General features: G+C 46.6%; 17 non-coding genes across 17 annotated transcripts; all 17 read left to right on the top strand.

The window, feature by feature from the left end:
- Positions 1-1366: 1366 nt before the first annotated feature.
- Positions 1367-1438, top strand: Trnak-cuu (transfer RNA lysine (anticodon CUU)). The gene has a single exon. It is a non-coding gene; the product is annotated as a tRNA-Lys (tRNA).
- Positions 1439-2874: 1436 nt separating this feature from the next.
- Trnak-cuu (transfer RNA lysine (anticodon CUU)) lies at positions 2875-2947 on the top strand. Its single transcript has one exon. It is a non-coding gene; the product is annotated as a tRNA-Lys (tRNA).
- A 1445-nt stretch (positions 2948-4392) lies between these two features.
- Positions 4393-4465, top strand: Trnak-cuu (transfer RNA lysine (anticodon CUU)). Its single transcript has one exon. It is a non-coding gene; the product is annotated as a tRNA-Lys (tRNA).
- Positions 4466-5889: 1424 nt separating this feature from the next.
- Positions 5890-5962, top strand: Trnak-cuu (transfer RNA lysine (anticodon CUU)). Its single transcript has one exon. It is a non-coding gene; the product is annotated as a tRNA-Lys (tRNA).
- A 1439-nt stretch (positions 5963-7401) lies between these two features.
- Positions 7402-7474, top strand: Trnak-cuu (transfer RNA lysine (anticodon CUU)). The gene has a single exon. It is a non-coding gene; the product is annotated as a tRNA-Lys (tRNA).
- Positions 7475-8911: 1437 nt separating this feature from the next.
- On the top strand, positions 8912-8984 carry Trnak-cuu (transfer RNA lysine (anticodon CUU)). Its single transcript has one exon. It is a non-coding gene; the product is annotated as a tRNA-Lys (tRNA).
- Positions 8985-10442: 1458 nt separating this feature from the next.
- On the top strand, positions 10443-10515 carry Trnak-cuu (transfer RNA lysine (anticodon CUU)). The gene has a single exon. It is a non-coding gene; the product is annotated as a tRNA-Lys (tRNA).
- Positions 10516-11946: 1431 nt separating this feature from the next.
- Positions 11947-12019, top strand: Trnak-cuu (transfer RNA lysine (anticodon CUU)). Its single transcript has one exon. It is a non-coding gene; the product is annotated as a tRNA-Lys (tRNA).
- A 1437-nt stretch (positions 12020-13456) lies between these two features.
- Trnak-cuu (transfer RNA lysine (anticodon CUU)) lies at positions 13457-13529 on the top strand. The gene has a single exon. It is a non-coding gene; the product is annotated as a tRNA-Lys (tRNA).
- Positions 13530-14975: 1446 nt separating this feature from the next.
- Positions 14976-15048, top strand: Trnak-cuu (transfer RNA lysine (anticodon CUU)). The gene has a single exon. It is a non-coding gene; the product is annotated as a tRNA-Lys (tRNA).
- Positions 15049-16473: 1425 nt separating this feature from the next.
- Positions 16474-16546, top strand: Trnak-cuu (transfer RNA lysine (anticodon CUU)). Its single transcript has one exon. It is a non-coding gene; the product is annotated as a tRNA-Lys (tRNA).
- A 1427-nt stretch (positions 16547-17973) lies between these two features.
- Positions 17974-18046, top strand: Trnak-cuu (transfer RNA lysine (anticodon CUU)). The gene has a single exon. It is a non-coding gene; the product is annotated as a tRNA-Lys (tRNA).
- A 1443-nt stretch (positions 18047-19489) lies between these two features.
- On the top strand, positions 19490-19562 carry Trnak-cuu (transfer RNA lysine (anticodon CUU)). Its single transcript has one exon. It is a non-coding gene; the product is annotated as a tRNA-Lys (tRNA).
- A 1431-nt stretch (positions 19563-20993) lies between these two features.
- Positions 20994-21066, top strand: Trnak-cuu (transfer RNA lysine (anticodon CUU)). The gene has a single exon. It is a non-coding gene; the product is annotated as a tRNA-Lys (tRNA).
- A 1448-nt stretch (positions 21067-22514) lies between these two features.
- Trnak-cuu (transfer RNA lysine (anticodon CUU)) lies at positions 22515-22587 on the top strand. The gene has a single exon. It is a non-coding gene; the product is annotated as a tRNA-Lys (tRNA).
- Positions 22588-24014: 1427 nt separating this feature from the next.
- On the top strand, positions 24015-24087 carry Trnak-cuu (transfer RNA lysine (anticodon CUU)). Its single transcript has one exon. It is a non-coding gene; the product is annotated as a tRNA-Lys (tRNA).
- Positions 24088-25515: 1428 nt separating this feature from the next.
- Trnak-cuu (transfer RNA lysine (anticodon CUU)) lies at positions 25516-25588 on the top strand. Its single transcript has one exon. It is a non-coding gene; the product is annotated as a tRNA-Lys (tRNA).
- Positions 25589-26952: the final 1364 nt, after the last annotated feature.

Genomic DNA, 26952 nt, shown 5'->3' on the forward strand with positions numbered 1-26952 from the left:
TGTAATGGAAATAGCAACTTTAAACTTTGCCTACATCTCTGTCAGTCGCAAAGAAACTGTATTTGAAGGTGAAGGTGATTTTGTAGACATGTGTGAAAGACATGTTCTGAAATGCAAGTGTTGTTGTTTGGAGAGGACATCGGTTATATGTCAGATGTGTAGCCAAGCAGTAATGGGTCGCCATAGCTGCAAATATTAGTCGGTAATATGAAGTGTTGTCAGCTGAAGTCTGATGATCCAGACGACCGTAAGGACGAAGTACGCAAAAGTACCGCTAGGCCGCGCCTCATTAGCTCAGTGGTAGAGCACTGGACTAGTAAACCAAGGGTCGTGAGTTCCATCCTCAAAGGAGAAGTCGTGTTTTGGAAATCAGTTGTGCGTCGTGGCCGTATAGCAAACAGTATCTGTGATGACGAACAATTAGCGACATGCCTTTTATTAAGAATTACTCTCAGATGTGATTAAGGCGAATGGCGCAGATAAAGCCTTTGCCAAAGGGGTACAGCATAAGGTGGGACGAGGCAGTCTGAATTACATTTTATAGATGTATTTCTGACATATGTCAGAGCCTCTCGCGGTCGTCGTCGTCGTCGCCGCCGCCGCTTCTGTAGAAGTAGCAAATGGCCATCGTGGCAAATGCGGCGAGGCACGCTCTGCCTTCGATTCCGTATTCATAAAGTGTGTGGTCTTGTTTCCCAGTCTATCTTTGGTCGGTCACGTATGAGGTTGAATGTAACGAATGGGTTGCAAAGAGCAAGGGCAGCGGATGTGTAGAACGAAAACACAAATTATCAGGGGTGTGAGCGTTTCGAGATGAGTCATATACAAGTTGCTCTTGGTCGTCAGTGACTGTGTGGCCTAATGGATAATGCGTCGGACTTCGGATCTGAAGATTACAGGTTCGAATGCTGTCACGCTCGTGTTTTATCAGTTCTGAAAAAGAAACATACCGTTTTAATGTAGCATTTGAGCAGTACATAACCGTCTGAATGTTGCTGTTGACCATTTTCTGCTTGGAGATGCTCTTGAGCTTGAAACACACACTACAAGACCGGTGTTAACTAGCGAAATGGTCGGCAGAGTGCCGTCACCCCGAGTTTCCGCTGGCACTTGCACATCTAAAACAACGTCGGAAAGTAACTCGTTCGCCTTTTGAGTGACAACAAGTATGAGTGTTAATTTTGACGCCACTAGCTCTGCAGGTTGTCATGCAATTCCTTTACCTCTCAGAAATGATTATGAAATAAAAGTGAAGTACGTGACAAGTGTGACGTTAGGAAAACATTTGGCAGCATGGTGAGATTCTGTATGGGACCACCCAAACGAGTACTGTGTGACGTGCTACCGGCAAGTATTCACCGAAGCAGCCGGGCTAGCTCAGTCGGTAGAGCATGAGACTCTTAATCTCAGGTTCGTGGGTTCGAGCCCACACTGGGCGTAATGGAATTTTGTTCCGCTGCAGATGTATATTACCGTTTTTCTGATTAAAGTGATGTAATGGAAATAGCAACTTTAAACTTTGCCTACGTCTCTGTCAGTCGCAAAGAAACTGTATTTGAAGGTGAAGGTGATTTTGTAGACATGTGTGAAAGACATGTTCTGAAATGCAAGTTTCGTTGTTTGGAGAGCACATCGGTTATATGTCAGATGTGTGGCCAAGCAGTAATGGGTCGCCATAGCTGCAAATATTAGTCGGTAATATGAAGTGTTGTCAGCTGAAGTCTGATGATCCAGACGACCGTAAGGACGAAGTACGCAAAAGTACCGCTAGGCCGTGCCTCATTAGCTCAGTGGTAGAGCACTGGACTAGTAAACCAAGGGTCGTGAGTTCCATCCTCAAAGGAGAAGTCGTGTTTTGGAAATCAGTTGTGCGTCGTGGCCGTATAGCAAACAGTATCTGTGATGACGAACAATTAGCGACATGCCTTTTATTAAGAATTACTCTCAGATGTGATTAAGGCGAATGGCGCAGATAAAGCCTTTGCCAAAGCGGTACAGCATAAGGTGGGACGAGGCAGTCTGAATTACATTTTATAGATGTATTTCTCACATATGTCAGAGCCTCTCGCGGTCGTCGTCGTCGTCGTCGTCGCCGCCGCCGCCGCTTCTGTAGAAGTAGCAAATGGCCATCGTGGCAAATGCGGCGAGGCACGCCCTGCCTTCGGTTCCGTATTCACAAAGTGTGTGGTCTTATTTCCCAGTCTATCTTTGGTCGGTCACGTAAGAGGTTGAATGTAACGAATGGGTGGGAAAGAGCAAGGGCATCGGCTGTGTAGAACGAAAACACAAATTATCAGGGGTGTGAGCGTTTCGAGATGAGTCATATACAAGTTGCCCTTGGTCGTTAGTTACTGTGTGGCCTAATGGATAAGGCGTCGGACTTCGTATGTGAAGATTACAGGTTCGAATGCTGTCACGCTCGTGTTTTATCAGTTCTGAAAAAGAAACATACCGTTTTAATGTAGCATTTGAGCAGTACGAAACCGTCTGAATGTTGCTGTTGACCATTTTCTGCTTGGAGATGCTCTTGAGCTTGAAACACACACTACAAGACCGGTGTTAACTAGCGAAATGGTCGGCAGAGTGCCGTAACCCCGAGTTTCCACTGGCACTTGCACATCTAAAACAACGTCGGAAAGTAACTCGTTCGCCTTTTGAGTCACATCAAGTATGAGTGTTAATTTTGACGCCACTAGCTCTGCAGGTTGTCATGCAATTCCTTTACCTCTCAGAAATGATTATGAAATAAAAGTGATGTACGTGACGAGTGTGACGTTAGGAAAACATTAGGCAGCATGGAGAGATTCTGTATGGGACCACCCAACCCAAACGAGTACTGTGTGACGTGCTGCCCGGCAAGTATTCACCGAAGCAGCCCGGCTAGCTCAGTCGGTAGAGCATGAGACTCTTAATCTCAGGGTCGTGGGTTCGAGCCCCACGCTGGGCGGAACGGAATTTTGTTCCGCTGCAGATGTAAATTACCGTTTTTTTGATTAACGTGATGTAATGGAAATAGCAACTTTAAACTTTGCCTACGTCTCTGTCAGTCGCAAGGAAACTGTATTTGAAGGTGAAGGTGATTTTGTAGACATGTGTGAAAGACATGTTCCGAAATGCAAGTGTTGTTGTTTGGAGAGGACATCGGTTACGTGTCAGATGTGTAGCCAAGCAGTAATGGGTCGCCATGGCTGCAAATATTAGTCGGTAATATGAAGTGTTGTCAGCTGAAGTCTGATGATCCAGACGACCGTAAGGACGAAGTACGCAAAAGTACCGCTAGGCCGCGCCCATTTACCTCAGTGGTAGCGCACTGGACTAATAAACCAAGGGTCGTGAGTTCCATCCTCAAAGGAAAAAGTCGAATTGTGGAAATCAGTTGCGCGTCGTGGCCGTATAGCTAACAGTATCTGTGATGACGAACAATTAGCGACATGCCTTTTATTAAGAATTACTCTCAGATGTGACTAAGGCGAATGGCGCAGATAAAGCCTTTGCCAAAGCGGTACAGCATAAGGTGGGACGAGGCAGTCTGAATTACATTTTATAGATGTATTTCTCACATATGTCAGAGCCTCTCGCGGTCGTCGTCGTCGTCGTCGTCGTCGTCGTCGCCGCCGCCGCCGCTTCTGCAGAAGTAGCAAATGGCTATCGTGGCAAATGCGGCGAGGCACGCCCTGCCTTCGATTCCGTATGCACAAGGTGTGTGGTATTGTTTCCCAGTCTATATTTGGTCGGTCACGTAAGAGGTTGAATGTAACGAATGGGTGGGAAAGAGCAAGGGCAGCATCTGTGTAGAACGAAAACACAAATTATCAGGGGTGTGAGCGTTTCGAGATGAGTCATATACAAGTTGCACTTGGTCGTCAGTGACTGTGTGGCCTATGGATAAGGCGTCGGACTTCGGATGTGAAGATTACAGGTTCGAATGCTGTCACGCTCGTGTTTTATCAGTTCTGAAAAAGAAACATACCGTTTTAATGTAGCATTTGAGCAGTACGAAACCGTCTGAATGTTGCTGTTGACCATTTTCTGCTTGGAGATGCTCTTGAGCTTGAAACACACACTACAAGACCGGTTTTAACTAGCGAAATGGTCGGCAGAGTGCCGTCACCGCGAGTTTCCACTGGCACTTGCACATCTAAAACAACGTCGGAAAGTAACTCGTTCGCCTTTTGAGTCACATCAAGTATGAGTGTTAATTTTGACGCCACTAGCTCTGCATGTTGTCATGCAATTCCTTTACCTCTCAGAAATGATTATGGAAAAAAAGTGAAGTACGTGACGAGTGTGACGTTAGGAAAACATTAGGCAGCATGGAGAGATTCTGTATGGGACCACCCAACCCAAACGAGTACTGTGTGACGTGCTGCCCGGCAAGAATTCACCGAAGCAGCCCGGCTAGCTCAGTCGGTAGAGCATGAGACTCTTAATCTCAGGGTCGTGGGTTCGAGCCCCACGCTGGGCGAAACGGAATTTTGTTCCGCTGCAGATATAAATTACCGTTTTTTTGATTAACGTGATGTAATGGAAATAGCAACTTTAAACTTTGCCTACGTCTCTGTCAGTCGCAAGGAAACTGTATTTGAAGGTGAAGGTGATTTTGTAGACATGTGTGAAAGACATGTTCTGAAATGCAAGTGTTGTTGTTTGGAGAGGACATCGGTTACGTGTCAGAAGTGTAGCCAAGCAGTAATGGGTCGCCATAGCTGCAAATATTAGTCGGTAATATGAAGTGTTGTCAGCTGAAGTCTGATGATCCAGACGACCGTAAGGACGAAGTACGCAAAAGTACCGCTAGGCCGCGCCCATTTACCTCAGTGGTAGAGCACTGGACTAATAAACCAAGGGTCGTGAGTTCCATCCTCAAAGGAAAAAGTCGAATTGTGGAAATCAGTTGCGCGTCGTGGCCGTATAGCTAACAGTATCTGTGATGACGAACAATTAGCGACATGCCTTTTATTAAGAATTACTCTCAGATGTGATTAAGGCGAATGGCGCAGATAAAGCCTTTGCCAAAGCGGTACAGCAAAAGGTGGGACGAGGCAGTCTGAATTACATTTTATAAATGTATTTCTCACATATGTCAGAGCCTCACGCGGTCGTTGTCGTCACCGCCACCGCTTCTGCAGAAGTAGCAAATGGCCATCGTGGCAAATGCGGCGAGGCACGCCCTGCCTTCGATTCCGTATGCACAAGGTGTGTGGTATTGTTTCCCAGTCTATATTTGGTCGGTCACGTAAGAGGTTGAATGTAACGAATGGGTGGGAAAGAGCAAGGGCAGCGGCTGTGTAGAACGAAAACAGAAACTATCAGGGGTGTGAGCGTTTCGAGATGAGTCATATACAAGTTACACTTGGTCGTCAGTGACAATGTGGCCTAATGGATAAGGCGTCGGACCTCGGATCTGAAGATTACAGGTTCGAATGCGTCGCGCTCGTGTTTTATCAGTTCTGAAAAAGGAACATACCGTTTTAATGTAGCATTTGAGCAGTACGAAACCGTCTGAATGTTGCTGTTGACCATTTTCTGCTTGGATATGCTCTTGAGCTTGAAACACACACTACAAGACCGGTGTTAACTAGCGAAATGGTCGGCAGAGTGCCGTCACCGCGAGTTTCCACTGGCACTTGCACATCTAAAACAACGTCGGAAAGTAACTCGTTCGCCTTTTGAGTCACATCAAGTGTGAGTGTTAATTTTGACGCCACTAGCTCTGCTGGTTGTCATGCAATTCCTTTACCTCTCAGAAATGATTATGAAATAAAAGTGAAGTACGTGACGAGTGTGACGTTAGGGAAACTATAGGCAGCATGGAGAGATTCTGTATGGGACCACCCAACCCAAACGAGTACTGTGTGACGTGCTGCCCAGCAAGTATTCACCGAAGCAGCCCGGCTAGCTCAGTCGGTAGAGCATGAGACTCTTAATCTCAGGGTCGTGGGTTCGAGGCCCACGCTGGGCGGTACGGAATTTTGTTCTGCTGCAGATGTAAATTACCGTGTTTCTGATTAACGTGATGTAATGGATATAACAACTTTAAACTTTGCCTACGTCTCTGTCAGTCGCAAGGAAACTGTATTTGAAGGTGAAGGTGATTTTGTAGACATGTGTGAAAGACATGTTCTGAAATGCAAGTGTTGTTGTTTGGAGAGGACATCGGTTACGTGTCAGATGTGTAGCCAAGCAGTAATGGGTCGCCATAGCTGCAAATATTAGTCGGTAATATGAAGTGTTGTCAGCTGAAGTCTGATGATCCAGACAACCGTAAGGACGAAGTACGAAAAAGTACCGCTAGGCCGCGCCTCTTTAGCTCAGTGGTAGAGCACTGGACTAGTAAACCAAGGGTCGTGAGTTCCATCCTCAAAGGAAGAAGTCGAATTTTGGAAATCAGTTGCGCGTTGTGGCCGTATAGCAAACAGTATCTGTGATGACGAACAATTAGCGACATGCCTTTTATTAAGAATTACTCTCAGATGTGATTAAGGCGAATGGCGCAGATAATGCCTTTGCCAAAGCGGTACAGCATGTGGTGGGGCGAGGCAGTCTGAATTACATTTTATAGATGTATTTCTCACATATGTCAGAGCCTCTCGCGGTCGTCGTCGTCGTCGTCGTCGTCGTCGCCGCCGCCGCTTCTGCAGAAGTAGCAAATGGCCATCGTGGCAAATGCGGCGAGGCACGCCCTGCCTTCCATTCCGTATGCACAAAGTGTGTGGTCTTGTTTCCCAGTCTATATTTGGTCGGTCACGTAAGAGGTTGAATGTAATGAATGGGTGGGAAAGAGCAAGGGCAGCGGCTGTGTAGAACGAAACACAAATTATCAGGGGTGTGAGCGTTTCGAGATGAGTCATGTACAAGTTGCGCTTGGTCGTCAGTGACTGTGTGGCCTAATGAATAAGGCGTCGGACTTCGGATCTGAAGATTACAGGTTCGAATGCTGTCACACTCGTGTTTTATCAGTTCTGAAAAAGAAACATACCGTTTTAATGTAGCAATTGAGCAGTACGAAACCGTCTGAATGTTGCTGTTGACCATTTTCTGCTTGGAGATGCTCTTGAGCTTGAAACACACACTACAAGACCGGTGTTAACTAGCGAAATGGTCGGCAGAGTGCCGTCACCGCGAGTTTCCACTGGCACTTGCACATCTAAAACAATTTCGGAAAGTAACTCGTTCGCCTTTTGAGTCACATCAGGTATGAGTGTTAATTTTGATGCCACTATCTCTGCAGGTTGTCATGCAATTCCTTTACCTCTCAGAAATGATTATGAAATAAAAGTGAGGTACGTGACGAGTGTGACGTTAGGGAAACATTAGGAAGCATGGTGAGATTCTGTATGGGACCACCCAACCCAAACGAGTACTGTGTGACGTGCTGCCCGGCAAGTAATCACCCAGTCAGCCCGGCTAACTCAGTCGGTAGAGCATGAGACTCTTATTCTCAGGGTCGTGGGTTCGAGCCGCACGATGGGCGGAACGAAATTTGTTCCGCTGCAGAAGTAAATTACCGTTCTTCTGATTAACGTGATGTAATGGAAATAGGAACTTTAAACTTTGCCTACGTCTCTGTCAGTCGCAAGGAAACTGTATTTGAAGGTGAAGGTGATTTTGTAGACATGTGTGAAAGACATGTTCTGAAATGCATGTGTTGTTGTTTGGAGAGGACATCGGTTACGTGTCAGATGTGTAGCCAAGCAGTAATGTGTCGCCATAGCTGCAAATATTAGTCGGTAATATGAAGTGTTGTCAGCTGAAGTCTGATGATCCAGACGACCGTACGGACCAAGTACGCAAAGGTACCGCTATGCCGCGTCCCTTCAGCTCAGTGTTAGAGCACTGGACTAGTAAACCAAGGGTCGTGAGTTCCATCCTCAAAGGAAGAAGTCGAATTTTGGAAATCAGTTGCGCGTCGTGGCCGTATAGCAAACAGTATCTGTGATGACGAACAATTAGCGACATGCCTTTTATTAAGAATTACTCTCAGATGTGATTAAGGCGAATGGCGCACATAAAGCCTTTGCCAAAGCGGTACAGCATAAGGTGGGACGAGGCAGTCTGAATTACATTTTATACATGTATTTCTCACATATGTCAGAGCCTCTCGCGGTCGTCGTCGTCGTCGTCGTCGTCGCCGCCGCCGCTTCTGCAGAAGTAGCAAATGGCCATCGTGGCAAATGCGGCGAGGCACGCCCTGCCTTCGATTCCGTATGCACAAAGTGTGTGGTCTTGTTTCCCAGTCTATATTTGGTCGGTCACGTAAGAGGTTGAATGTAACGAATGGGTGGGAAAGAGCAAGGGCAGCGGCTGTGTAGAACGAAAACACAAATTATCAGGGGTGTGAGCGTTTCGAGATGAGTCATATACAAGTTGCACTTGGTCGTCAGTGACTGTGTGGCCTAATGGATAAGGCGTCGGACTTCGGATCTGAACATTACAGGTTAGAATGCTGGCACACTCGTGTTTTATCAGTTGTGAAAAAGAAACATACCGTTTTAATGTAGCATTTGCGCAGTACGAAACCGTCTGAATGTTGCTGTTGACCATTTTCTGCTTGGAGATGCTCTTGAGCTTGAAACACACACTACAAGACCGGTGTTAACTAGCGAAATGGTCGGCAGAGTGCCGTCACCTGCGAGTTTCCACTGGCACTTGCACATCTTAAACAACGTCAGGAAGTAACTCGTTCGCCTTTTGAGTCACATCAAGTATGAGTGTTAATTTTGACGCCACTAGCTCTGCAGGTTGTCATGCAATTCCTTTACCTCTCAGAAATGATTATGAAATAAAAGTAAAGTACGTGACGAGTGTGACGTTAGGAAAACATTAGGCAGCATGGAGAGATTCTGTATGGGACCACCCAACCCAAACGAGTACTGTGTGACGTGCTGGCCGGCAAGTATTCACCCAAGCAGCCCAGCTAGCTCAGTCGCTAAAGCATGAGACTCTTAATCTCAGGGTCGTGGGTTCGAGCCCCACGCTGGGCGGAACGGAATTTTGTTCCGCTGCAGATGTAAATTACCGTTTTTCTGATTAACGTGATGTAATGGAAATAGCAACTTTAAACTTTGCCTACGTCTCTGTCAGTCGCAGGGAAACTGTATTTGAAGGTGAAGGTGATTTTCTAGACATGTGTGAAAGACATGTTCTGAAGTGCAAGTGTTGTTGTTTGGAGAGGACATCGGTTACGTGTCAGATGTGTAGCCAAGCAATAATGGGTCGCCATAGCTGCAAATATAAGTCGGTAATATGAAGTGTTGTCAGCTGAAGTCTGATGATCCAGACGACCGTAAGGACCAAGTACGCAATGGTACCGCTAATCCGCGTCCCTTCAGCTCAGTGTTAGAGCACTGGACTAGTAAACCAAGGGTTGTGAGTTCCATCCTCAAAGGAAGAAGTCGAATTTTGGAAATCAGTTGCGCGTCGTGGCCGTATGGCAAACAGTATCTGTGATGACGAACAATTAGCGACATGCCTTTTATTAAGAATTACTCTCAGATGTGATAAAGGCGAATGGCGCAGATTAAGCCTTTGCCAAAGCGGTACAGCATAAGGTGGGACGAGGCAGTCTGAATTACATTTTATAGATGTATTTCTCACATATGTCAGAGCCTCTCGCGGTCGTCGTCGTCGTCGTCGTCGTCGTCGTCGTCGTCGTCGTCGTCGCCGCCGCCGCTTCTGCAGAAGTAGCAAATGGCCATCGTGGCAAATGCGGCGAGGCACGCCCTGCCTTCGATTCCGTATGCACAAAGTGTGTGGTCTTGTTTCCCAGTCTATATTTGGTCGGTCACGTAAGAGGTTGAATGTAACGAATGGGTGGGAAAGAGCAAGGGCAGCGGCTGTGTAGAAAGAAAACACAAATTATCAGGGGTGTGAGCGTTTCGAGATGAGTCATATACAAGTTGCACTTGTTCATCAGTGACTGTGTGACCTAATAGATAAGGCGTCGGACTTCGGATCTGAAGATTACATGTTCGAATGCTGTCACGCTCGTGTTTTATCAGTTCTGAAAAAGAAACATACCTTTTTAATGTAGCATTTGAGCAGTACGAAACCGTCTGAATGTTCGTGTTGGCCATTTTCTGCTTGGAGATGCTCTTGAGCTTGAAACACACACTACAAGACCGGTGTTAACTAACGAAATGGTCGGCAGAGTGCCGTCACCGCGAGTTTCCACTGGCACTTGCACATCTTAAACAACGTCAGGAAGTAACTCGTTCGCCTTTTGAGTCACATCAAGTATGAGTGTTAATTTTGACGCCACTAGCTCTGCAGGTTGTCATGCAATTCCTTTACCTCTCAGAAATGATTATGAAATAAAAGTAAAGTACGTGACGAGTGTGACGTTAGGAAAACATTAGGCAGCATGGAGAGATTCTGTATGGGACAACCCAACCCAAACGAGTACTGTGTGACGTCCTACCCGTCAAGTATTCACCGAAGCAGCCCAGCTAGCTCAGTCGCTAAAGCATGAGACTCTTAATCTCAGGGTCGTGGGTTCGAGCCCCACGCTGGGCGTAACGGAATTTTGTTCCGCTGCAGATGTAAATTACCGTTTTTCTGATTAACGTGATGTAATGGAAATAGCAACTTTAAACTTTGCCTACGTCTCTGTCAGTCGCAGGGAAACTGTATTTGAAGGTGAAGGTGTTTTTCTAGACATGTGTGAAAGACATGTTCTGAAGTGCAAGTGTTGTTGTTTGGAGAGGACATCGGTTACATGTCAGATGTGTAGCCAAGCAATAATGGGTCGCCATAGCTGCAAATATTAGTCGGTAATATTTAGTGTTGTCAGCTGAAGTCTGATGATCCAGACGACCGTAAGGACGAAGTACGCAAAGGTAACGCTAATCCGCGTCCCTTCAGCTCAGTGTTAGAGCACTGGACTTGTAAACCAAGGCTCGTGAGTTCCATCCTCAAAGGAAGAAGTCGAATTTTGGAAATCAGTTGCGCGTCGTGGCCGTATGGCAAACAGTATCTGTGATGACGAACAATTAGCGACATGCCTTTTATTAAGAATTACTCTCAGATGTGATAAAGGCGAATGGCGCAGATTAAGCCTTTGCCAAAGCGGTACAGCATAAGGTGGGACGAGGCAGTCTGAATTACATTTTATAGATGTATTTCTCACATATGTCAGAGCCTCTCGCGGTCGTCGTCGTCGTCGTCGCCGCCGCCGCTTCTGCAGAAGTAGCAAATGGCCATCGGGGCAAATGCGGCGAGGCACGCCCTGCCTTCGATTCCGTATGCACAAAGTGTGCGGTCTTGTTTCCCAGTCTATATTTGGTCGGTCACGTAAGAGGTTGGATGTAACAAATGGGTGGGAAAGAGCAAGGGCAGCGGCTGTGTAGAACGAAAACACAAATTATCACGGGTGTGAGCGTTTCGAGATGAGTCATATACAAGTTGCACTTGTTCATCAGTGACTGTGTGGCCTAATGGATAAGGCGTCGGACTTCGAATCTGAAGATTACATGTTCGAATGCTGTCACGCTCGCGTTTTATCAGTTCTGAAAAAGAAACATACCGTTTTAATGTAGCATTTGAGCAGTACGAAACCGTCTGAATGTTGCTGTTGACCATTTTCTGCTTGGAGATGCTCTTGAGCTTGAAACACACACTACAAGACCGGTGTTAACTAGCGAAATTGTCGGCAGAGTGCCGTCACCGCGAGTTTCCACTGGCACTTGCACATCTAAAACAACGTCGGAACGTAACTCGTTCGCCTTTTGAGTCACATCAAGTATGAGTGTTAATTTTGACGCCACTAGCTCTGCAGGTTGTCATGCAATTCCTTTACCTCTCAGAAATGATTATGAAATAAAAGTGAAGTACGTGACGAGTGTGACGTTAGGAAAACATTAGGCAGCATGGAGAGATTCTGTATGGGACCACCCAACCCAAACGAGTACTGTGTGACGTGCTGGCCGGCAAGTATTCTCTGAAGCAGCCCGGCTAGCTCAGTCGGTAGAGCATGAGACTCTTAATCTCAGGGTCGTGGGTTCGAGCCCCACTCTGGGCGGAACGGAATTTTGTTCCGCTGCAGATGTAAATTACCGTTTTTCTGATTAACGTGATGTAAAGGAAATAGCAACTTTAAACTTTGCCTACGTCTCTGTCAGTCGCAAGGAAACTGTATTTGAAGGTGAAGGTGATTTTGTAGACATGTGTGAAAGACATGTTCTGATATGCAAGTGTTGTTGTTTGGAGAGGACATCGGTTACGTGTCAGATGTGTAGCCAAGCAGTAATGGGTCGCCATAGATGAAAATATTAGTCGGTAATATGAAGTGTTGTCAGCTGAAGTCTGATGATCCAGACGACCGTAAGGACGAAGTACGCAGAAGTACCGCTAGGCCGCGCCTCTTTAGCTCAGTGGTAGAGCACTGGACTAGTATACCAGGGTTCGTGAGTTCCATCCTCAAAGGAAGAAGTCGAATTTTGGAAATCAGTTGCGCGTCGTGGCCGTATAGCAAACAGTATCTGTGATGACGAACAATTAGCGACATGCCTTTTATTAAGAATTACTCTCAGATGTGATTAAGGCGAATGGCGCACATAAAGCCTTTGCCAAAGCGGTACAGCATAAGGTGGGACGAGGCAGTCTGAATTACATTTTATAGATGTATTTCTCACATATGTCAGAGCCTCTCGCGGTCGTCGTCGTCGTCGTCGTCGTCGCCGCCGCCGCTTCTGCAGAAGTAGCAAATGGCCATCGGGGCAAATGCGGCGAGGCACGCCCTGCCTTCGATTCCGTATGCACAAAGTGTGCGGTCTTGTTTCCCAGTCTATATTTGGTCGGTCACGTAAGAGGTTGGATGTAACGAATGGGTGGGAAAGAGCAAGGGCAGCGGCTGTGTAGAACGAAAACACAAATTATCACGGGTGTGAGCGTTTCGAGATGAGTCATATACAAGTTGCACTTGTTCATCAGTGACTGTGTGGCCTAATGGATAAGGCGTCGGACTTCGAATCTGAAGATTACATGTTCGAATGCTGTCACGCTCGCGTTTTATCAGTTCTGAAAAAGAAACATACCGTTTTAATGTAGCATTTGAGCAGTACGAAACCGTCTGAATGTTGCTGTTGACCATTTTCTGCTTGGAGATGCTCTTGAGCTTGAAACACACACTACAAGACCGGTGTTAACTAGCGAAATTGTCGGCAGAGTGCCGTCACCGCGAGTTTCCACTGGCACTTGCACATCTAAAACAACGTCGGAACGTAACTCGTTCGCCTTTTGAGTCACATCAAGTATGAGTGTTAATTTTGACGCCACTAGCTCTGCAGGTTGTCATGCAATTCCTTTACCTCTCAGAAATGATTATGAAATAAAAGTGAAGTACGTGACGAGTGTGAGGTTAGGAAAACATTAGGCAGCATGGAGAGATTCTGTATGGGACCACCCAACCCAAACGAGTACTGTGTGACGTGCTGGCCGGCAAGTATTCTCTGAAGCAGCCCGGCTAGCTCAGTCGGTAGAGCATGAGACTCTTAATCTCAGGGTCGTGGGTTCGAGCCCCACGCTGGGCGGAACGGAATTTTGTTCCGCTGCAGATGTAAATTACCGTTTTTCTGATTAACGTGATGTAAAGGAAATAGCAACTTTAAACTTTGCCTACGTCTCTGTCAGTCGCAAGGAAACTGTATTTGAAGGTGAAGGTGATTTTGTAGACATGTGTGAAAGACATGTTCTGATATGCAAGTGTTGTTGTTTGGAGAGGACATCGGTTACGTGTCAGATGTGTAGCCAAGCAGTAATGGGTCGCCATAGCTGCAAATATTAGTCGGTAATATGAAGTGTTGTCAGCTGAAGTCTGATGATCCAGACGACCGTAAGGACGAAGTACGCAGAAGTACCGCTAGGCCGCGCCTCTTTAGCTCAGTGGTAGAGCACTGGACTAGTAAACCAAGGCTCGTGAGTTCCATCCTCAAAGGAAGAAGTCGAAATTTGGAAATCAGTTGCGCGTCGTGGCCGTATAGCAAGCAGTATCTGTGATGACGAACAATTAGCGACATGCCTTTTATTAAGAATTACTCTCAGATGTGATTAAGGCGAATGGCGCAGATAAAGCCTTTGCCAAAGCGGTACAGCATAAGGTGGGACGAGGCAGTCTGAATTACATTTTATAGATGTATTTCTCACATATGTCAGACCCTCTCGCGGTCGTCGTCGTCGTCGTCGTCGTCGTCGTCGCCGCCGCCGCCGCTTCTGCAGAAGTAGCAAATGGCCATCGTGGCAAATGCGGCGAGGCACGCCCTGCCTTCGATTCCGTATGCACAAAGTGTGTGGTCTTGTTTCCCAGTCTATATTTGGTCGGTCACGTAAGAGTTTGGATGTAACGAATGGGTGGGAAAGAGCAAGGGCAGCGGCTGTGTAGAACGAAAACATAAATTATCACGGGTGTGAGCGTTTCGAGATGAGTCATATACAAGTTGCACTTGTTCATCAGTGACTGTGTGGCCTAATGGATAAGGCGTCGGACTTCGGATCTGAAGATTACATGTTCGAATGCTGTCACGCTCGCGTTTTATCAGTTCTGAAAAAGAAACATACCGTTTTAATGTAGCATTTGAGCAGTACGAAACCGTCTGAATGTTGCTGTTGACCATTTTCTGCTTGGAGATGCTCTTGAGCTTGAAACACACACTACAAGACCGGTGTTAACTAGCGAAATGGTCGAGAGAGTGCCGTCTCCGCGAGTTTCCACTGGCACTTGCACATCTAATACAACGTCGGAAAGTAACTCGTTCGCCTTTTGAGTCACATCAAGTATGAGTGTTAATTTTGACGCCACTAGCTCTGCAGGTTGTCATGCAATTCCTTTACCTCTCAGAAATGATTTTGAAATAAAAGTGAAGTACGTGACGAGTGTGACGTTAGGAAAACATTAGGCAGCATGGAGAGATTCTGTATGGGACCACCCAACCCAAACGAGTACTGTGTGACGTGCTGGCCGGCAAGTATTCACCGAAGCAGCCCGGCTAGCTCAGTCGGTAGAGCATGAGACTCTTAATCTCAGGGTCGTGGGTTCGAGCCCCACGCTGGGCGGAACGGAATTTTGTTCCGCTGCAGATGTAAATTACCGTGTTTCTGATTAACGTGATGTAATGGAAATAGCAACTTTAAACATTGCCTACGTCTCTGTCAGTCGCAAGGAAACTGTATTTGAAGGTGAAGGTGATTTTGTAGACATGTGTGAAAGACATGTTCTGAAATGCAAGTGTTGTTGTTTGGAGAGGACATCGGTTACGTGTCAGATGTGTAGCCAAGCAGTAATGGGTCGCCATAGCTGCAAATATTAGTCGGTAATATGAAGTGTTGTCAGCTGAAGTCTGATGATCCAGACGACCGTAAGGACGAAGTACGCAGAAGTACCGCTGGGCCGCGCCTCTTTAGCTCAGTGGTAGAGCACTGGACTAGTAAACCAAGGCTCGTGAGTTCCATCCTCATAGGAAGAAGTCGAATTTTGGAAATCAGTTGCGCGTCGTGGCCGTATAGCAAGCAGTATCTGTGATGACGAACAATTAGCGACATGCCTTTTATTAAGAATTACTCTCAGATGTGATTAAGGCGAATGGCGCAGATAAAGCCTTTGCCAAAGCGGTACAGCATAAGGTGGGACGAGGCAGTCTGAATTACATTTTATAGATGTATTTCTCACATATGTCAGACCCTCTCGCGGTCGTCGTCGTCACCGCCACCGCTTCTGCAGAAGTAGCAAATGGCCATCGTGGCAAATGCGGCGAGGCACGCCCTGCCTTCGATTCCGTATGCACAAAGTGTGTGGTCTTGTTTCCCAGTCTATATTTGGTCGGTTACGTAAGAGGTTGAAAGTAACGAATAGGTGGGAAAGAGCAAGGGCAGCGGCTGTGTAGAACGAAAACACAAATTATCACGGGTGTGAGCGTTTCGAGATGAGTCATATACAAGTTGCACTTGTTCATCAGTGACTGTGTGGCCTAATGGATAAGGCGTCGGACTTCGGATCTGAAGATTACATGTTCGAATGCTGTCACGCTCGTGTTTTATCAGTTCTGAAAAAGAAACATACCGTTTTAATGTAGCATTTGAGCAGTACGAAACCGTCTGAATGTTGCTGTTGACCATTTTCTGCTTGGAGATGCTCTTGAGCTTGAAACACACACTACAAGACCGGTGTTAACTAGCGAAATGGTCGGCAGAGTGCCGTCACCGCGAGTTTCCACTGGCACTTGCACATCTAAAACAACGTCGGAACGTAATTCGTTCGCCTTTTGAGTCACATCAAGTATGAGTGTTAATTTTGACGCCACTAGCTCTGCAGGTTGTCATGCAATTCCTTTACCTCTCAGAAATGATTATGAAATAAAAGTGAAGTACGTGACGAGTGTGACGTTAGGAAAACATTAGGCAGCATGGAGAGATTCTGTATGGGACCACCCAACCCAAACGAGTACTGTGTGACGTGCTGGCCGGCAAGTATTCACCGAAGCAGCCCGCCTAGCTCAGTCGGTAGAGCATGAGACTCTTAATATCAGGGTCGTGGGTTCGAGCCCCACGCTGGGCGGAACGGAATTTTGTTCCGCTGCAGATGTAAATTACAGTTTTTCTGATTAACGTGATGTAATGGAAATAGCAACTTTAAACTTTGCGTACGTCTCTGTCAGTCGCAAGGAAACTGTATTTGAAGGGGAAGGTGAATTTGTAGACATGTGTGAAAGACATGTTCTGAAATGCAAGTTTCGTTGTTTGGAGAGCACATCGGTTATATGTCAGATGTGTGGCCAAGCAGTAATGGGTCGCCATAGCTGCAAATATTAGTCGGTAATATGAAGTGTTGTCAGCTGAAGTCTGATGATCCAGACGACCGTAAGGACGAAGTTCGGAAAAGGACTGCTAGGCCGCGCCTCTTTAGCTCAGTGGTAGAGCACTGGACTAGTAAACCAAGGGTCGTGAGTTCCATCCTCAAAGGAGGAAGTCGTGTTTTGGAAATCAGTTGCGCGTCATGGCCGTATAGCAAACAGTATCTGTGATGACGAACAATTAGCAACATGCCTATTATTAAGAATTAATCTCAGATGTGATTAAGGCGAATGGCGCACATAAAGCCTTTGCCAAAGCGGTACAGCATAAGGTGGGACGAGGCAGTCTGAATTACATTTTATAGATGTATTTCTCACATATGTCAGAGCCTCTCGCGGTCGTCGTCGTCGTCGCCGCCGCCGCTTCTGTAGAAGTAGCAAATGGCCATCGTGGCAAATGCGGCGAGGCACGCCCTGCCTTCCATTCCGTATGCACAAAGTGTGTGGTCTTGTTTCCCAGTCTATATTTGGTCGGTCACGTAAGAGGTTGAATGTAATGAATGGGTGGGAAAGAGCAAGGGCAGCGGCTGTGTAGAACGAAACACAAATTATCAGGGGTGTGAGCGTTTCGAGATGAGTCATGTACAAGTTGCGCTTGGTCGTCAGTGCCTGTGTGGCCTAATGGATAAGGCGTCGGACTTCGGATCTGAAGATTACATGTTCGAATGCTGTCACGCTCGCGTTTTATCAGTTCTGAAAAAGAAACATACCGTTTTAATGTAGCATTTGAGCAGTACGAAACCGTCTGAATGTTGCTGTTGACCATTTTCTGCTTGGAGATGCTCTTGAGCTTGAAACACACACTACAAGACCGGTGTTAACTAGCGAAATGGTCGAGAGAGTGCCGTCTCCGCGAGTTTCCACTGGCACTTGCACATCTAAAACAACGTCGGAAAGTAACTCGTTCGCCTTTTGAGTCACATCAAGTATGAGTGTTAATTTTGACGCCACTAGCTCTGCAGGTTGTCATGCAATTCCTTTACCTCTCAGAAATGATTATGAAATAAAAGTGAAGTACGTGACGAGTGTGACGTTAGGAAAACATTAGGAAGCATGGAGAGATTCTGTATGGGACCACCCAACCCAAACGAGTACTGTGTGACGTGCTGCCCGGCAAGTATTCACCGAAGCAGCCCGGCTAGCTCAGTCCGTAGAGCATGAGACTCTTAATCTCAGGGTCGTGGGTTCGAGCCCCACGCTGGGCGGAACGGAATTTTGTTCCGCTGCAGATGTAAATTACCGTGTTTCTGATTAAAGTGATGTAATGGAAATAGCAACTTTAAACTTTGCCTACGTCTCTGTCAGTCGCAAGGAAACTGTATTTGAAGGTGAAGGTGATTTTGTAGACATGTGTGAAAGACATGTTCTGAAATGCAAGTGTTGTTGTTTGGAGAGGACATCGGTTACGTGTCAGATGTGTAGCCAAGCAGTAATGGGTCGCCATAGCTGCAAATATTAGTCGGTAATATGAAGTGTTGTCAGCTGAAGTCTGATGATCCAGACGACCGTAAGGACGAAGTACGCAGAAGTACCGCTGGGCCGCGCCTCTTTAGCTCAGTGGTAGAGCACTGGACTAGTAAACCAAGGCTCGTGAGTTCCATCCTCAAAGGAAGAAGTCGAATTTTGGAAATCAGTTGCGCGTCGTGGCCGTATAGCAAGCAGTATCTGTGATGACGAACAATTAGCGACATGCCTTTTATTAAGAATTACTCTCAGATGTGATTAAGGCGAATGGCGCAGATAAAGCCTTTGCCAAAGCGGTACAGCATAAGGTGGGACGAGGCAGTCTGAATTACATTTTATAGATGTATTTCTCACATATGTCAGACCCTCTCGCGGTCGTCGTCGTCGTCGTCGTCGTCGTCGTCGTCGCCGCCGCTTCTGCAGAAGTAGCAAATGGCCATCGTGGCAAATGCGGCGAGGCACGCCCTGCCTTCGATTCCGTATGCACAAAGTGTGTGGTCTTGTTTCCCAGTCTATATTTGGTCGGTCACGTAAGAGGTTGAAAGTAACGAATAGGTGGGAAAGAGCAAGGGCAGCGGCTGTGTAGAACGAAAACACAAATTATCACGGGTGTGAGCGTTTCGAGATGAGTCATATACAAGTTGCACTTGTTCATCAGTGACTGTGTGGCCTACTGGATAAGGCGTCGGACTTCGGATCTGAAGATTACATGTTCGAATGCTGTCACGCTCGCGTTTTATCAGTTCTGAAAAAGAAACATACCGTTTTAATGTAGCATTTGAGCAGTACGAAACCGTCTGAATGTTGCTGTTGACCATTTTCTGCTTGGAGATGCTCTTGAGCTTGAAACACACACTACAAGACCGGTGTTAACTAGCGAAATGGTCGGCAGAGTGCCGTCACCGCGAGTTTCCACTGGCACTTGCACATCTAAAACAACGTCGGAACGTAATTCGTTCGCCTTTTGAGTCACATCAAGTATGAGTGTTAATTTTGACGCCACTAGCTCTGCAGGTTGTCATGCAATTCCTTTACCTCTCAGAAATGATTATGAAATAAAAGTGAAGTACGTGACGAGTGTGACGTTAGGAAAACATTAGGCAGCATGGAGAGATTCTGTATGGGACCACCCAACCCAAACGAGTACTGTGTGACGTGCTGGCCGGCAAGTATTCACCGAAGCAGCCCGGCTAGCTCAGTCGGTAGAGCATGAGACTCTTAATCTCAGGGTCGTGGGTTCGAGCCCCACGCTGGGCGGAACGGAATTTTGTTCCGCTGCAGATGTAAATTACCGTTTTTCTGATTAACGTGATGTAATGGAAATAGCAACTTTAAACTTTGCGTACGTCTCTGTCAGTCGCAAGGAAACTGTATTTGAAGGTGAAGGTGAATTTGTAGACATGTGTGAAAGACATGTTCTGAAATGCAAGTTTCGTTGTTTGGAGAGCACATCGGTTATATGTCAGATGTGTGGCCAAGCAGTAATGGGTCGCCATAGCTGCAAATATTAGTCGGTAATATGAAGTGTTGTCAGCTGAAGTCTGATGATCCAGACGACCGTAAGGACGAAGTTCGCAAAACTACTGCTAGGCCGCGCCTCTTTAGCTCAGTGGTAGAGCACTGGACTAGTAAACCAAGGGTCGTGAGTTCCATCCTCAAAGGAGGAAGTCGTGTTTTGGAAATCAGTTGCGCGTCGTGGCCGTATAGCAAACAGTATCTGTGATGACGAACAATTAGCGACATGCCTTTTATTAAGAATTAATCTCAGATGTGATTAAGGCGAATGGCGCACATAAAGCCTTTGCCAAAGCGGTACAGCATAAGGTGGGACGAGGCAGTCTGAATTACATTTTATAGATGTATTTCTCACATATGTCAGAGCCTCTCGCGGTCGTCGTCGTCGTCGTCGCCGCCGCCGCTTCTGTAGAAGTAGCAAATGGCCATCGTGGCAAATGCGGCGAGGCACGCCCTGCCTTCGATTCCGTATGCACAAAGTGTATGGTCTTGTTTCCCAGTCTATCTTTGGTCGGTCACGTAAGAGGTTGAATGTAACGAATGGGTGGGAATGAGCAAGGGCAGCGGCTGTGTAGAACGATAACACAAATTATCACGGGTGTCAGCGTTTCGAGATGAGTCATATACAAGTTGCACTTGGTCGTCAGTGACTGTGTGGCCTAATGCATAAGGCGTCGGACTTCGGATCTGAAGATTACAGGTTCGAATGCTGTCACGCTCGTGTTTTATCAGTTCTGAAAAAGAAACATACCGTTTTAATGTAGCATTTGAGCAGTACGAAACCGTCTGAATGTTGCTGTTGGCCATTTTCTGCTTGGAGATGCTCTTGAGCTTGAAACACACACTACAAGACCGGTGTTATCTAGCGAAATGGTCGGCAGAGTGCCGTCACCCCGAGTTTCCGCTGGCACTTGCACATCTAAAACAACGTCGGAAAGTAACTCGTTCGCCTTTTGAGTCACATCAAGTATGAGTGTTAATTTTGATGCCACTAGCTCTGCAGGTTGTCATGCAATTCCTTTACCTCTCAGAAATGATTATGAAATAAAAGTGAAGTACGTGACGAGTGTGACGTTAGGAAAACATTTGGCAGCATGGTGAGATTCTGTATGGGACCACCCAACCCAAACGAGTACTGTGTGACGTGCTGCCCTGCAGGTATTCACTGAAGCAGCCCGGCTAGCTCAGTCGGTAGAGCATGAGACTCTTAATCTCATGTTCGTGGGTTCGAGCCCCACGCTAGGCGGAACGGAATTTTGTTCCGCTGCAGATGTATATTACCGTTTTTCTGATTAACGTGATGTAATGGAAATAGCAACTTTAAACTTTGCCTACGTCTCTGTCAGTCGCAAAGAAACTGTATTTGAAGGTGAAGGTGATTTTGTAGACATGTGTGAAAGACATGTTCTGAAATGCAAGTTTCGTTTTTGGAGAGCACATCGGTTATATGTCAGATGTGTGGCCAAGCAGTAATGGGTCGCCATAGGTGCAAATATTAGTCGGTAATATGAAGTGTTGTCAGCTGAAGTCTTATGATCCAGACGACCGTAAGGACGAAGTTCGCAAAAGTACTGCTAGGCCGCGCCTCTTTAGCTCAGTGGTAGAGCACTGGACTAGTAAACCAAGCGTCGTGAGTTCCATCCTCAAAGGAGGAAGTCGTGTTTTGGAAATCAGTTGCGCGTCGTGGCCGTATAGCAAACAGTATCTGTGATGACGAACAATTAGCGACATGCCTTTTATTAAGAATTACTCTCAGATGTGATTAAGGCGAATGGCGCAGATAAAGCCTTTGCCAAAGCGGTACAGCATAAGGTGGGACGAGGCAGTCTGAATTACATTTTATAGATGTATTTCTCACATATGTCAGAGCCTCTCGCGGTCGTCGTCGTCGTCGTCGTCGTCGTCGTCGTCGTCGCCGCCGCCGCTTCTGTAGAAGTAGCAAATGGCCATCGTGGCAAATGCGGCGAGGCACGCCCTGCCTTCGATTCCGTATGCACAAAGTGTATGGTCTTGTTTCCCAGTCTATCTTTGGTCGGTCACGTAAGAGGTTGAATGTAACGAATGGGTGGGAATGAGCAAGGGCAGCGGCTGTGTAGAAAGATAACACAAATTATCACGGGTGTCAGCGTTTCGAGATGAGTCATATACAAGTTGCACTTGGTCGTCAGTGACTGTGTGGCCTAATGCATAAGGCGTCGGACTTCGGATCTGAAGATTACAGGTTCGAATGCTGTCACGCTCGTGTTTTATCAGTTCTGAAAAAGAAACATACCGTTTTAATGTAGCATTTGAGCAGTACGAAACCGTCTGAATGTTGCTGTTGGCCATTTTCTGCTTGGAGATGCTCTTGAGCTTGAAACACACACTACAAGACCGGTGTTATCTAGCGAAATGGTCGGCAGAGTGCCGTCACCCCGAGTTTCCGCTGGCACTTGCACATCTGAAACAACGTCGGAAAGTAACTCGTTCGCCTTTTGAGTCACATCAAGTATGAGTGTTAATTTTGATGCCACTAGCTCTGCAGGTTGTCATGCAATTCCTTTACCTCTCAGAAATGATTATGAAATAAAAGTGAAGTACGTGACGAGTGTGACGTTAGGAAAACATTTGGCAGCATGGTGAGATTCTGTATGGGACCACCCAACCCAAACGAGTACTGTGTGACGTGCTGCCCTGCAGGTATTCACTGAAGCAGCCCGGCTAGCTCAGTCGGTAGAGCATGAGACTCTTAATCTCATGTTCGTGGGTTCGAGCCCCACGCTAGGCGGAACGGAATTTTGTTCCGCTGCAGATGTATATTACCGTTTTTCTGATTAACGTGATGTAATGGAAATAGCAACTTTAAACTTTGCCTACGTCTCTGTCAGTCGCAAAGAAACTGTATTTGAAGGTGAAGGTGATTTTGTAGACATGTGTGAAAGACATGTTCTGAAATGCAAGTTTCGTTTTTGGAGAGCACATCGGTTATATGTCAGATGTGTGGCCAAGCAGTAATGGGTCGCCATAGGTGCAAATATTAGTCGGTAATATGAAGTGTTGTCAGCTGAAGTCTGATGATCCAGACGACCGTAAGGACGAAGTTCGCAAAAGTACTGCTAGGCCGCGCCTCTTTAGCTCAGTGGTAGAGCACTGGACTAGTAAACCAAGCGTCGTGAGTTCCATCCTCAAAGGAGGAAGTCGTGTTTTGGAAATCAGTTGCGCGTCGTGGCCGTATAGCAAACAGTATCTGTGATGACGAACAATTAGCGACATGCCTTTTATTAAGAATTACTCTCAGATGTGATTAAGGCGAATGGCGCAGATAAAGCCTTTGCCAAAGCGGTACAGCATAAGTTGGGACGAGGCAGTCTGAATTACATTTTATAGATGTATTTCTCACATATGTCAGAGCCTCTCGCGGTCGTCGTCGTCGTCGCCGCCGCCGCCTCTGTAGAAGTAGCAAATGGCCATCGTGGCAAATGCGGCGAGGCACGCCCTGCCTTCGATTCCGTATGCACAAAGTGTGTGGTCTTGTTTCCCAGTCTATCTTTGGTCGGTCACGTAAGAGGTTGAATGTAACGAATGGGTGGGAAAGAGCAAGGGCAGCGGCTGTGTAGAAAGAAAACACAAATTATCAGGGGTGTGAGCGTTTCGAGATGAGTCATATACAAGTTACACTTGGTCGTCAGTGACTGTGTGGCCTAATGGATAAGGCGTCGGACTTCGGATCTGAAGATTACAGGTTCGAATGCTGTCACGCTCGTGTTTTATCAGTTCTGAAAAAGAAACATACCGTTTTAATGTAGCATTTGAGCAGTACGAAACCGTCTGAATGTTGCTGTTGACCATTTTCTGCTTGGAGATGCTCTTGAGCTTGAAACACACACTACAAGACCGGTGTTAACTAGCGAAATGGTCGGCAGAGTGCCGTCACCCCGAGTTTCCGCTGGCACTTGCACATCTAAAACAACGTCGGAAAGTAACTCGTTCGCCTTTTGAGTCACATCAAGTATGAGTGTTAATTTTGACGCCACTAGCTTTGCAGGTTGTCATGCCATTCCTTTACCTCTCAGAAATGATTATGAAATAAAAGTGAAGTACGTGACGAGTGTGACGTTAGGGAAACATTTGGCAGCATGGTGAGATTCTGTATGGGACCACCCAACCCAAACGAGTACTGTGTGACGTGCTACACGGCGTATATTCACCGAAGCAGCCAGGCTAGCGCAGTCGGTAGAGCATGAGACTCTTAATCTCAGGTTCGTGGGTTCGAGCCCCACGCTGGGCGGAACGGAATTTTGTTCCGCTACAGATGTATATTACCGTTTTTCTGATTAACGTGATGTAATGGAAATAACAACTTTAAACTTTGCCTACATCTCTGTCAGTCGCAAAGAAACTGTATTTGAAGGTGAAGGTGATTTTGTAGACATGTGTGAAAGACATGTTCTGAAATGCAAGTGTTGTTGTTTGGAGAGGACGTCGGTTACGTGTCAGATGTGTAGCCAAGCAGTAATGGGTCGCCATAGCTGCAAATATTAGTCGGTAATATGAAGTGTTGTCAGCTGAAGTCTGATGATCCAGACGACCGTAAGGACGAAGTACCCAAAGGTACCGCTAGGCCGCGCCTCTTTAGCTCAGTGGTAGAGCACTGGACTAGTAAACCATGGGTCGTGAGTTCCATCCTCAAAGGAGGAAGTCGTGTTTTGGAAATCAGTTGCGCGTCGTGGCCGTATAGCAAACAGTATCTGTGATGACGAACAATTAGCGACATGCCTTTTATTAAGAATTACTCTCAGATGTGATTAAGGCGAATGGCGCAGATAAAGCCTTTGCCAAAGCGGTACAGCATAAGTTGGGACGAGGCAGTCTGAATTACATTTCATAGATGTATTTCTCACATATGTCAGAGCCTCTCGCGGTCGTCGTCGTCGTCGCCGCCGCCGCCTCTGTAGAAGTAGCAAATGGCCATCGTGGCAAATGCGGCGAGGCACGCCCTGCCTTCGATTCCGTATGCACAAAGTGTGTGGTCTTGTTTCCCAGTCTATCTTTGGTCGGTCACGTAAGAGGTTGAATGTAACGAATGGGTGGGAAAGAGCAAGGGCAGCGGCTGTGTAGAAAGAAAACACAAATTATCAGGGGTGTGAGCGTTTCGAGATGAGTCATATACAAGTTACACTTGGTCGTCAGTGACTGTGTGGCCTAATGGATAAGGCGTCGGACTTCGGATCTGAAGATTACAGGTTCGAATGCTGTCACGCTCGTGTTTTATCAGTTCTGAAAAAGAAACATACCGTTTTAATGTAGCATTTGAGCAGTACGAAACCGTCTGAATGTTGCTGTTGACCATTTTCTGCTTGGAGATGCTCTTGAGCTTGAAACACACACTACAAGACCGGTGTTAACTAGCGAAATGGTCGGCAGAGTGCCGTCACCCCGAGTTTCCGCTGGCACTTGCACATCTAAAACAACGTCGGAAAGTAACTCGTTCGCCTTTTGAGTCACATCAAGTATGAGTGTTAATTTTGACGCCACTAGCTTTGCAGGTTGTCATGCCATTCCTTTACCTCTCAGAAATGATTATGAAATAAAAGTGAAGTACGTGACGAGTGTGACGTTAGGGAAACATTTGGCAGCATGGTGAGATTCTGTATGGGACCACCCAACCCAAACGAGTACTGTGTGACGTGCTACACGGCGTATATTCACCGAAGCAGCCAGGCTAGCGCAGTCGGTAGAGCATGAGACTCTTAATCTCAGGTTCGTGGGTTCGAGCCCCACGCTGGGCGGAACGGAATTTTGTTCCGCTGCAGATGTATATTACCGTTTTTCTGATTAACGTGATGTAATGGAAATAACAACTTTAAACTTTGCCTACATCTCTGTCAGTCGCAAAGAAACTGTATTTGAAGGTGAAGGTGATTTTGTAGACATGTGTGAAAGACATGTTCTGAAATGCAAGTGTTGTTGTTTGGAGAGGACGTCGGTTACGTGTCAGATGTGTAGCCAAGCAGTAATGGGTCGCCATAGCTGCAAATATTAGACGGTAATATGAAGTGTTGTCAGCTGAAGTCTGATGATCCAGACGACCGTAAGGACGAAGTACCCAAAGGTACCGCTAGGCCGCGCCTCTTTAGCTCAGTGGTAGAGCACTGGACTAGTAAACCACGGGTCGTGAGTTCCATCCTCAAAGGAGGAAGTCGTGTTTTGGAAATCAGTTGCGCGTCGTGGCCGTATAGCAAACAGTATCTGTGATGACGAACAATTAGCGACATGCCTTTTATTAAGAATTACTCTCAGATGTGATTAAGGCGAATGGCGCAGATAAAGCCTTTGCCAAAGCGGTACAGCATAAGGTGGGACGAGGCAGTCTGAATTACATTTTATAGATGTATTTCTCACATATGTCAGAGCCTCTCGCGGTCGTCGTCGTCGTCGCCGCCGCCGCTTCTGTAGAAGTAGCAAATGGCCATCGTGGCAAATGCGGCGAGGCACGCCCTGCCTTCGATTCCGTATTCACAAAGTGTGTGGTCTTGTTTCCCAGTCTATCTTTGGTCGGTCACGTAAGAGGTTGAATGTAACGAATGGGTTGCAAAGAGCAAGGGCAGCGGCTGTGTAGAACGAAAACACAAATTATCAGGGGTGTGAGCGTTTCGAGATGAGTCATATACAAGTTGCTCTTGGTCGTCAGTGACTGTGTGGCCTAATGGATAAGGCGTCGGACTTCGGATCTGAAGATTACAGGTTCGAATGCTGTCACGCTCGTGTTTTATCAGTTCTGAAAAAGAAACATACCGTTTTAATGTAGCATTTGAGCAGTACGAAACCGTCTGAATGTTGCTGTTGACCATTTTCTGCTTGGAGATGCTCTTGAGCTTGAAACACACACTACAAGACCGGTGTTAACTAGCGAAATGGTCGGCAGAGTGCCGTCACCCCGAGTTTCCGCTGGCACTTGCACATCTAAAACAACGTCGGAAAGTAACTCGTTCGCCTTTTGAGTGACAACAAGTATGAGTGTTAATTTTGACGCCACTAGCTCTGCCGGTTGTCATGCAATTCCTTTACCTCTCAGAAATGATTATGAAATAAAAGTGAAGTACGTGACGAGTGTGACGTTAGGAAAACATTTGGCAGCATGGTGAGATTCTGT

This window comes from Schistocerca gregaria, chromosome 8, assembly GCF_023897955.1.
Source record: "Schistocerca gregaria isolate iqSchGreg1 chromosome 8, iqSchGreg1.2, whole genome shotgun sequence".
Lineage (NCBI taxonomy): Eukaryota > Metazoa > Arthropoda > Insecta > Orthoptera > Acrididae > Schistocerca > Schistocerca gregaria.